This window comes from Somniosus microcephalus, chromosome 7 (genome assembly GCF_052327205.1).
Source record: "Somniosus microcephalus isolate GS21.2 chromosome 7, FLI_Smic_1.0, whole genome shotgun sequence".
Taxonomy (NCBI): Eukaryota; Metazoa; Chordata; class Chondrichthyes; order Squaliformes; family Somniosidae; genus Somniosus; species Somniosus microcephalus.
Window position 1 is genome coordinate 264082373 of NC_140993.1, and position 9871 is coordinate 264092243.

Below are 9871 nucleotides of genomic sequence, written 5' to 3' on the forward strand. Positions count from 1 at the left end.
TATCTGGGATTGGGGTGTCTCCCTGTTGGATCTGCGATCGGGGTGTCTCCCTGTTGTATCTGGGATTGGGGTGTCTCCATGTTGTATCTGGGATTGGGATGTCTCCCTGTTGTACCTGGGATCGGGGTGTCTCCCTGTTGTACCGAGGATCGGGGTGTTTCCCTGTTGGATCTGGGATTGGGGTGTCTCCCTGTTGGATCTGGGATTGGGGTGTCTCCCTGTTGGATCTGGGATTGGGGTGTTTCCTGTTGTATCTGGGATCGGGGTGTCTCCCTGTTGTATCTGGGATCGGGGTGTCTCCCTGTTGTATCTGGGATCGGGGTGTCTCCCTGTTGTATCTGGGATCGGGGTGTCTCCCTGTTGTATCTGGGATCGGGGTGTCTCCCTGTTGTATCTGGGATCGGGGTGTCTCCCTGTTGTATCTGGGATCGGGGTGTCTCCCTGTTGTACCTGGGATCGGGGTGTCTCCCTGTTGTACCGAGGATCGGGGTGTCTCCCTGTTGTATCTGGGATTGGGGTGTCTCCCTGTTGTATCTGCGATCGGGGTGTCTCCCTGTTGTATCTGGGATCAGAGTGTCTCCCTGTTGTATCTGGGATCGGGGTATCTCCCTGTTGTATCTGGGATTGGGGTGTCTCCCTGTTGTATCTGGAATCGGGGTGTCTCCCTGTTGTATCTGGGTGTCTCCCTGTTGTATCTGGGATCGGGGTGTCTCCCTGTTGTAGCTGGGATCGGGGTGTCTCCCTGTTGTACCTGGGATCGGGGCGTCTCCCTGTTGGATCTGGGATCGGGGCGTCTCCCTGTTGGATCTGGGATCGGGGCGTCTCCCTGTTGGATCTGGGATCGGGGCGTCTCCCTGTTGGATCTGGGATCGGGGTCTCTCCCTGTTGGATCTGGGATCGGGGTGTCTCCCTGTTGGATCTGGGATTGGGGTGTCTCCCTGTTGGATCTGGGATTGGGATGTCTCCCTGTTGTGCCTGGGATCGGGGTGTCTCCCTGTTGTACCGAGGATCGGGGTGTTTCCCTGTTGGATCTGGGATTGGGGTGTCTCCCTGTTGGATCTGGGATTGGGGTGTCTCCCTGTTGGATCTGGGATTGGGGTGTTTCCTGTTGTATCTGGGATCGGGGTGTCTCCCTGTTGTATCTGGGATCGGGGTCTCTCCCTGTTGTATCTGGGATCGGGGTGTCTCCCTGTTGTACCTGGGATCGGGGCGTCTCCCTGTTGTACCTGGGATCGGGGCGTCTCCCTGTTGGATCTGGGATCGGGGCGTCTCCCTGTTGGATCTGGGATCGGGGCGTCTCCCTGTTGGATCTGGGATCGGGGCGTCTCCCTGTTGGATCTGGGATCGGGGCGTCTCCCTGTTGGATCTGGGATCGGGGCGTCTCCCTGTTGGATCTGGGATCGGGGCGTCTCCCTGTTGGATCTGGGATCGGGGCGTCTCCCTGTTGGATCAGGGATCGGGGCGTCTCCCTGTTGGATCTGGGATCGGGGCATCTCCCTGTTGGATCTGGGATCGGGGCGTCTCCCTGTTGGATCTGGGATCGGGGCGTCTCCCTGTTGTATCTGGGATTGGGGTGTCTCCCTGTTGTATCTGGGATTGGGATGTCTCCCTGTTGTACCTGGGATCGGGGTGTCTCCCTGTTGTACCGAGGATCGGGGTGTTTCCCTGTTGGATCTGGGATTGGGGTGTCTCCCTGTTGGATCTGGGATTGGGGTGTCTCCCTGTTGTATCTGGGATCGGGGTGTCTCCCTGTTGTATCTGGGATCGGGGTGTTTCCTGTTGTATCTGGGATCGGGGTGTCTCCCTGTTGTATCTGGGATCGGGGTGTCTCCCTGTTGTATCTGGGATCGGGGTGTCTCCCTGTTGTATCTGGGATCGGGGTGTCTCCCTGTTGTATCTGGGATCGGGGTGTCTCCCGGTTGTATCTGGGATCGGGGTGTCTCCCTGCTTTACCTGGGATCGGGGTGTCTCCCTGTTGTAAAGAGGATCGGGGTGTCTCCCTGTTGTATCTGGGATCGGGGTGTCTCCCTGTTGTATCTGGGATTGGGGTGTCTCCCTGTTGTATCTGCGATCGGGGTGTCTCCCTGTTGTATCTGGGATCAGAGTGTCTCCCTGTTGTATCTGGGATCGGGGTATCTCCCTGTTGTATCTGGGATTGGGGTGTCTCCCTGTTGTATCTGGAATCGGGGTGTCTCCCTGTTGTATCTGGGTGTCTCCCTGTTGTATCTGGGATCGGGGTGTCTCCCTGTTGTATCTGGGATCGGGGTGTCTCCCTGTTGTATCTGGGATTGGGGTGTCTCCCTGTTGTATCTGGGTGTCTCCCTGTTGTATCTGGGTGTCTCCCTGTTGTATCTGGGATCGGGGTGTCTCCCTGTTGTACCTGGGATCGGGGCGTCTCCCTGTTGGATCTGGGATCGGGGCGTCTCCCTGTAGGATCTGGGATCGGGGCGTCTCCCTGTTGGATCTGGGATCGGGGCGTCTCCCTGTTGGATCTGGGATCGGGGTGTCTCCCTGTTGGATCTGGGATCGGGGTGTCTCCCTGTTGTACCTGGGATCGGGGTGTCTCCCTGTTGTACCTGGGATCGGGGCTTCTCCCTGTTGGATCTGGGATCGGGGCGTCTCCCTGTTGGATCTGGGATCGGGGCGTCTCCCTGTTGGATCTGGGATCGGGGCGTCTCCCTGTTGGATCTGGGATCGGGGCGTCTCCCTGTTGGATCTGGGATCGGGGTGTCTCCCTGTTGGATCTGGGATTGGGGTGTCTCCCTGTTGGATCTGGGATTGGGGTGTTTCCTGTTGTATCTGGGATCGGGGTGTCTCCCTGTTGTATCTGGGATCGGGGTGTCTCCCTGTTGTATCTGGGATCGGGGTGTCTCCCTGTTGTATCTGGGATCGGGGTGTCTCCCTGATGTATCTGGGATCGGGGTGTCTCCCTGTTGTATCTGGGATCGGGATGTCTCCCTGTTGTACCTGGGATCGGGGTGTCTCCCTGTTGTACCTAGGATCGGGGTGTCTCCCTGTTGTACCTAGGATCGGGGTGTCTCCCTGTTGGATCTGGGATTGGGGTGTCTCCCTGTTGTATCTGCGATCGGGGAGTCTCCCTGTTGTATCTGGAATCAGAGTGTCTCCCTGTTGTATCTGGGATCGGGGTATCTCCCTGTTGTATCTGGGATTGGGGTGTCTCCCTGTTGTATCTGGGATCGGGGTGTCTCCCTGTTGTACCTGGGATCGGGGCGTCTCCCTGTTGTACCTGGGATCGGGGCGTCTCCCTGTTGGATCTGGGATCGGGGCGTCTCCCTGTTGGATCTGCGATCGGGGCGTCTCCCTGTTGGATCTGGGATCGGGGCGTCTCCCTGTTGGATCTGGGATCGGGGCGTCTCCCTGTTGGATCTGGGATCGGGGCGTCTCCCTGTTGGATCTGGGATCGGGGCGTCTCCCTGTTGTACCTGGGATCGGGGCGTCTCCCTGTTGTACCTGGGATCGGGGTGTCTCCCTGTTGTACCTGGGATCGGGGTGTCTCCCTGTTGTACCTGGGATCGGGGTGTCTCCCTGTTGTACCTGGGATCGGGGCGTCTCCCTGTTGTACCTGGGATCGGGGCGTCTCCCTGTTGGATCCGGGATCGGGGCGTCTCCCTGTTGGATCTGGGATCGGGGCGTCTCCCTGTTGGATCTGGGATCGGGGCGTCTCCCTGTTGGATCTGGGATCGGGGCGTCTCCCTGTTGGATCTGGGATCGGGGTGTCTCCCTGTTGGATCTGGGATCGGGGTGTCTCCCTGTTGTACCTGGGATCGGGGTGTCTCCCTGTTGTACCTGGGATCGGGGTGTCTCCCTGTTGTATCTGGGATCGGGGTGTCTCCCTGTTGTATCTGGGATCAGAGTGTCTCCCTGTTGTATCTGGGATCGGGGTATCTCCCTGTTGTATCTGGGATTGGGGTGTCTCCCTGTTGTATCTGGAATCGGGGTGTCTCCCTGTTGTATCTGGGTGTCTCCCTGTTGTATCTGGGATCGGGGTGTCTCCCTGTTGTACCTGGGATCGGGGTGTCTCCCTGTTGTACCTGGGATCGGGGCGTCTCCCTGTTGGATCTGGGATCGGGGCGTCTCCCTGTTGGATCTGGGATCGGGGCGTCTCCCTGTTGGATCTGGGATCGGGGCGTCTCCCTGTTGGATCTGGGATCGGGGCGTCTTCCTGTTGGATCTGGGATTGGGGTGTCTCCCTGTTGTATCTGGGATTGGGGTGTCTCCCTGTTGTATCTGGGATTGGGATGTCTCCCTGTTGTACCTGGGATCGGGGTGTCTCCCTGTTGTACCGAGGATCGGGGTGTTTCCCTGTTGGATCTGGGATTGGGGTGTCTCCCTGTTGTATCTGGGATCGGGGTGTCTCCCTGTTGTATCTGGGATTGGGGTGTCTCCCTGTTGTATCTGGGTGTCTCCCTGTTGTATCTGGGTGTCTCCCTGTTGTATCTGGGATCGGGGTGTCTCCCTGTTGTACCTGGGATCGGGGCGTCTCCCTGTTGGATCTGGGATCGGGGCGTCTCCCTGTTGGATCTGGGATCGGGGCGTCTCCCTGTTGGATCTGGGATCGGGGCGTCTTCCTGTTGGATCTGGGATTGGGGTGTCTCCCTGTTGTATCTGGGATTGGGGTGTCTCCCTGTTGTATCTGGGATTGGGATGTCTCCCTGTTGTACCTGGGATCGGGGTGTCTCCCTGTTGTACCGAGGATCGGGGTGTTTCCCTGTTGGATCTGGGATTGGGGTGTCTCCCTGTTGGATCTGGGATTGGGGTGTCTCCCTGTTGGATCTGGGATTGGGGTGTCTCCCTGTTGGATCTGGGATTGGGGTGTCTCCCTGTTGTATCTGGGATCGGGGTGTCTCCCTGTTGTATCTGGGATCGGGGCGTCTCCCTGTTGTCCCTGGGATCGGGGCGTCTCCCTGTTGTACCTGGGATCGGGGCGTCTCCCTGTTGTACCTGGGATCGGGGCGTCTCCCTGTTGTACCTGGGATCGGGGCGTCTCCCTGTTGTACCTGGGATCGGGGCGTCTCCCTGTTGGATCTGGGATCGGGGCGTCTCCCTGTTGGATCTGGGATCGGGGCGTCTCCCTGTTGGATCTGGGATCGGGGCGTCTCTCTGTTGGATCTGGGATCGGGGCGTCTCCCTGTTGGATCTGGGATCGGGGCGTCTCCCTGTTGGATCTGGGATCGGGGCGTCTCCCTGTTGGATCTGGGATTGGGGTGTCTCCCTGTTGTATCTGCGATTGGGATGTCTCCCTGTTGTACCTGGGATCGGGGTGTCTCCCTGTTGTACCGAGGATCGGGGTGTTTCCCTGTTGGATCTGGGATTGGGGTGTCTCCCTGTTGGATCTGGGATTGGGGTGTTTCCTGTTGTATCTGGGATCGGGGTGTCTCCCTGTTGTATCTGGGATCGGGGTGTCTCCCTGTTGTATCTGGGATCGGGGTGTCTCCCTGTTGTATCTGGGATCGGGGTGTCTCCCTGTTGTATCTGGGATCGGGGTGTCTCCCGGTTGTATCTGGGATCGGGGTGTCTCCCTGTTGTACCTGGGATCGGGGTGTCTCCCTGTTGTACCTGGGATCGGGGTGTCTCCCTGTTGTACCGAGGATCGGGGTGTCTCCCTGTTGTATCTGGGATCGGGGTGTCTCCCTGTTGTATCTGGGATTGGGGTGTCTCCCTGTTGTATCTGCGATCGGGGTGTCTCCCTGTTGTATCTGGGATCAGAGTGTCTCCCTGTTGTATCTGGGATCGGGGTATCTCCCTGTTGTATCTGGGATTGGGGTGTCTCCCTGTTGTATCTGGAATCGGGGTGTCTCCCTGTTGTATCTGGGTGTCTCCCTGTTGTATCTGGGATCGGGGTGTCTCCCTGTTGTATCTGGGATCGGGGTGTCTCCCTGTTGTATCTGGGATTGGGGTGTCTCCCTGTTGTATCTGGGTGTCTCCCTGTTGTATCTGGGATCGGGGTGTCTCCCTGTTGTACCTGGGATCCGGGTGTCTCCCTGTTGTACCTGGGATCGGGGCGTCTCCCTGTTGGATCTGGGATCGGGGCGTCTCCCTGTTGGATCTGGGATCGGGGCATCTCCCTGTTGGATCTGGGATCGGGGTGTCTCCCTGTTGGATCTGGGATTGGGGTGTCTCCCTGTTGTATCTGGGATTGGGGTGTCTCCCTGTTGTATCTGGGATTGGGATGTCTCCCTGTTGTACCTGGGATCGGGGTGTCTCCCTGTTGTACCGAGGATCGGGGTGTTTCCCTGTTGGATCTGGGATTGGGGTGTCTCCCTGTTGGATCTGGGATTGGGGTGTCTCCCTGTTGGATCTGGGATTGGGGTGTTTCCTGTTGTATCTGGGATCGGGGTGTCTCCCTGTTGTATCTGGGATCGGGGTGTCTTCCTGTTGTATCTGGGATCGGGGTGTCTCTCTGTTCTATCTGGGATCGGGGTGTCTCCCTGTTCTATCTGGGATCGGGGTGTCTCCCTGTTGTATCTGGGATCGGGGTGTCTCCCTGTTGTATCTGGGATCGGGGTGTCTCCCTGTTGTATCTGGGATCGGGGTGTCTCCCTGTTGTATCTGGGATTGGGATGTCTCCCTGTTGTACCTGGGATTGGGGTGTCTCCCTGTTGTACCTAGGATCGGGGTGTCTCCCTGTTGTACCTAGGATCGGGGTGTCTCCCTGTTGGATCTGGGATTGGGGTGTCTCCCTGTTGTATCTGCGATCGGGGTGTCTCCCTGTTGTATCTGGGATCAGAGTGTCTCCCTGTTGTATCTGGGATCAGAGTGTCTCCTTGTTGTATCTGGGATCGGGGTATCTCCCTGTTGTATCTGCGATTGGGGTGTCTCCCTGTTGTATCTGGAATCGGGGTGTCTCCCTGTTGTATCTGGGTGTCTCCCTGTTGTATCTGGGATCGGGGTGTCTCCCTGTTGTACCTGGGATCGGGGCGTCTCCCTGTTGTACCTGGGATCGGGGTGTCTCCCTGTTGTACCTGGGATCGGGGTGTCTCCCTGTTGTACCTGGGATCGGGGTGTCTCCCTGTTGTACCTGGGATCGGGGCATCTCGCTGTTGGATCTGGGATCGGGGCGTCTCCCTGTTGGATCTGGGATCGGGGCGTCTCCCTGTTGGATCTGGGATCGGGGTGTCTCCCTGTTGTACCTGGGATCGGGGTGTCTCCCTGTTGTACCTGGGATCGGGGTGTCTCCCTGTTGGATCTGGGATCGGGGCATCTCCCTGTTGGATCTGGGATCGGGGCGTCTCCCTGTTGGATCTGGGATCGGGGTGTCTCCCTGTTGGATCTGGGATCGGGGTGTCTCCCTGTTGTACCTGGGATCGGGGTGTCTCCCTGTTGTACCTGGGATCGGGGTGTCTCCCTGTTGTATCTGGGATCGGGGTGTCTCCCTGTTGTATCTGGGATCAGAGTGTCTCCCTGTTGTATCTGGGATCGGGGTATCTCCCTGTTGTATCTGGGATTGGGGTGTCTCCCTGTTGTATCTGGAATCGGGGTGTCTCCCTGTTGTATCTGGGTGTCTCCCTGTTGTATCTGGGATCGGGGTGTCTCCCTGTTGTATCTGGGATCGGGGTGTCTCCCTGTTGTATCTGGGATCGGGGTGTCTCCCTGTTGTATCTGGGTGTCTCCCTGTTGTATCTGGGTGTCTCCCTGTTGTATCTGGGTGTCTCCCTGTTGTATCTGGGATCGGGGTGTCTCCCTGTTGTACCTGGGATCGGGGTGTCTCCCTGTTGTACCTGGGATCGGGGCGTCTCCCTGTTGGATCTGGGATCGGGGCGTCTCCCTGTTGGATCTGGGATCGGGGCGTCTCCCTGTTGGATCTGGGATCGGGGTGTCTCCCTGTTGGATCTGGGATTGGGGTGTCTCCCTGTTGGATCTGGGATTGGGGTGTCTCCCTGTTGTATCTGGGATCGGGATGTCTCCCTGTTGTACCTGGGATCGGGGTGTCTCCCTGTTGTACCGAGGATCGGGGTGTTTCCCTGTTGGATCTGGGATTGGGGTGTCTCCCTGTTGGATCTGGGATTGGGGTGTCTCCCTGTTGGATCTGGGATTGGGGTGTCTCCCTGTTGGATCTGGGATTGGGGTGTTTCCTGTTGTATCTGCGATCGGGGTGTCTCCGTGTTGTATCTGGGATAGGGGTGTCTCCCTGTTGTATCTGGGATCGGGGTGTCTCCCTGTTGTACCTGGGATCGGGGCGTCTCCCTGTTGTACCTGGGATCGGGGCGTCTCCCTGTTGGATCTGGGATCGGGGCGTCTCCCTGTTGGATCTGGGATCGGGGCGTCTCCCTGTTGGATCTGGGATCGGGGCGTCTCCCTGTTGGATCTGGGATCGGGGCGTCTCCCTGTTGGATCTGGGATCGGGGCGTCTCCCTGTTGGATCTGGGATCGGGGCGTCTCCCTGTTGGATCTGGGATCGGGGCGTCTCCCTGTTGGATCTGGGATCGGGGCGTCTCCCTGTTGGATCTGGGATTGGGGTGTCTCCCTGTTGTATCTGGGATTGGGATGTCTCCCTGTTGTACCTGGGATCGGGGTGTCTCCCTGTTGTACCGAGGATCGGGGTGTTTCCCTGTTGGATCTGGGATTGGGGTGTCTCCCTGTTGGATCTGGGATTGGGGTGTTTCCTGTTGTATCTGGGATCGGGGTGTCTCCCTGTTGTATCTGGGATCGGGGTGTCTCCCTGTTGTATCTGGGATCGGGGTGTCTCCCTGTTGTATCTGGGATCGGGGTGTCTCCCTGTTGTATCTGGGATCGGGGTGTCTCCCTGTTGGATCTGGGATCGGGGTGTCTCCCGGTTGTATCTGGGATCGGGGTGTCTCCCTGTTGTACCTGGGATCGGGGTGTCTCCCTGTTGTACCTGGGATCGGGGTGTCTCCCTGTTGTACCGAGGATCGGGGTGTCTCCCTGTTGTATCTGGGATCGGGGTGTCTCCCTGTTGTATCTGGGATTGGGGTGTCTCCCTGTTGTATCTGCGATCGGGGTGTCTCCCTGTTGTATCTGGGATCAGAGTGTCTCCCTGTTGTATCTGGGATCGGGGTATCTCCCTGTTGTATCTGGGATTGGGGTGTCTCCCTGTTGTATCTGGGATCGGGGTGTCTCCCTGTTGTATCTGGGATCGGGGTGTCTCCCTGTTGTATCTGGGATTGGGGTGTCTCCCTGTTGTATCTGGGTGTCTCCCTGTTGTATCTGGGATCGGGGTGTCTCCCTGTTGTATCTGGGATCGGGGTGTCTCCCTGTTGTACCTGGGATCGGGGCGTCTCCCTGTTGGATCTGGGATCGGGGCGTCTCCCTGTAGGATCTGGGATCGGGGCGTCTCCCTGTTGGATCTGGGATCGGGGCGTCTCCCTGTTGGATCTGGGATCGGGGTGTCTCCCTGTTGGATCTGGGATCGGGGTGTCTCCCTGTTGTACCTGGGATCGGGGTGTCTCCCTGTTGTACCTGGGATCGGGGCATCTCCCTGTTGGATCTGGGATCGGGGCGTCTCCCTGTTGGATCTGGGATCGGGGCGTCTCCCTGTTGGATCTGGGATCGGGGCGTCTCCCTGTTGGATCTGGGATCGGGGCGTCTCCCTGTTGGATCTGGGATCGGGGTGTCTCCCTGTTGGATCTGGGATTGGGGTGTCTCCCTGTTGGATCTGGGATTGGGGTGTTTCCTGTTGTATCTGGGATCGGGGTGTCTCCCTGTTGTATCTGGGATCGGGGTGTCTCCCTGTTGTATCTGGGATCGGGGTGTCTCCCTGTTGTATCTGGGATCGGGGTGTCTCCCTGATGTATCTGGGATCGGGGTGTCTCCCTGTTGTATCTGGGATCGGGATGTCTCCCTGTTGTACCTGGGATCGGGGTGTCTCCCTGTTGTACCTAGGATCGGGGTG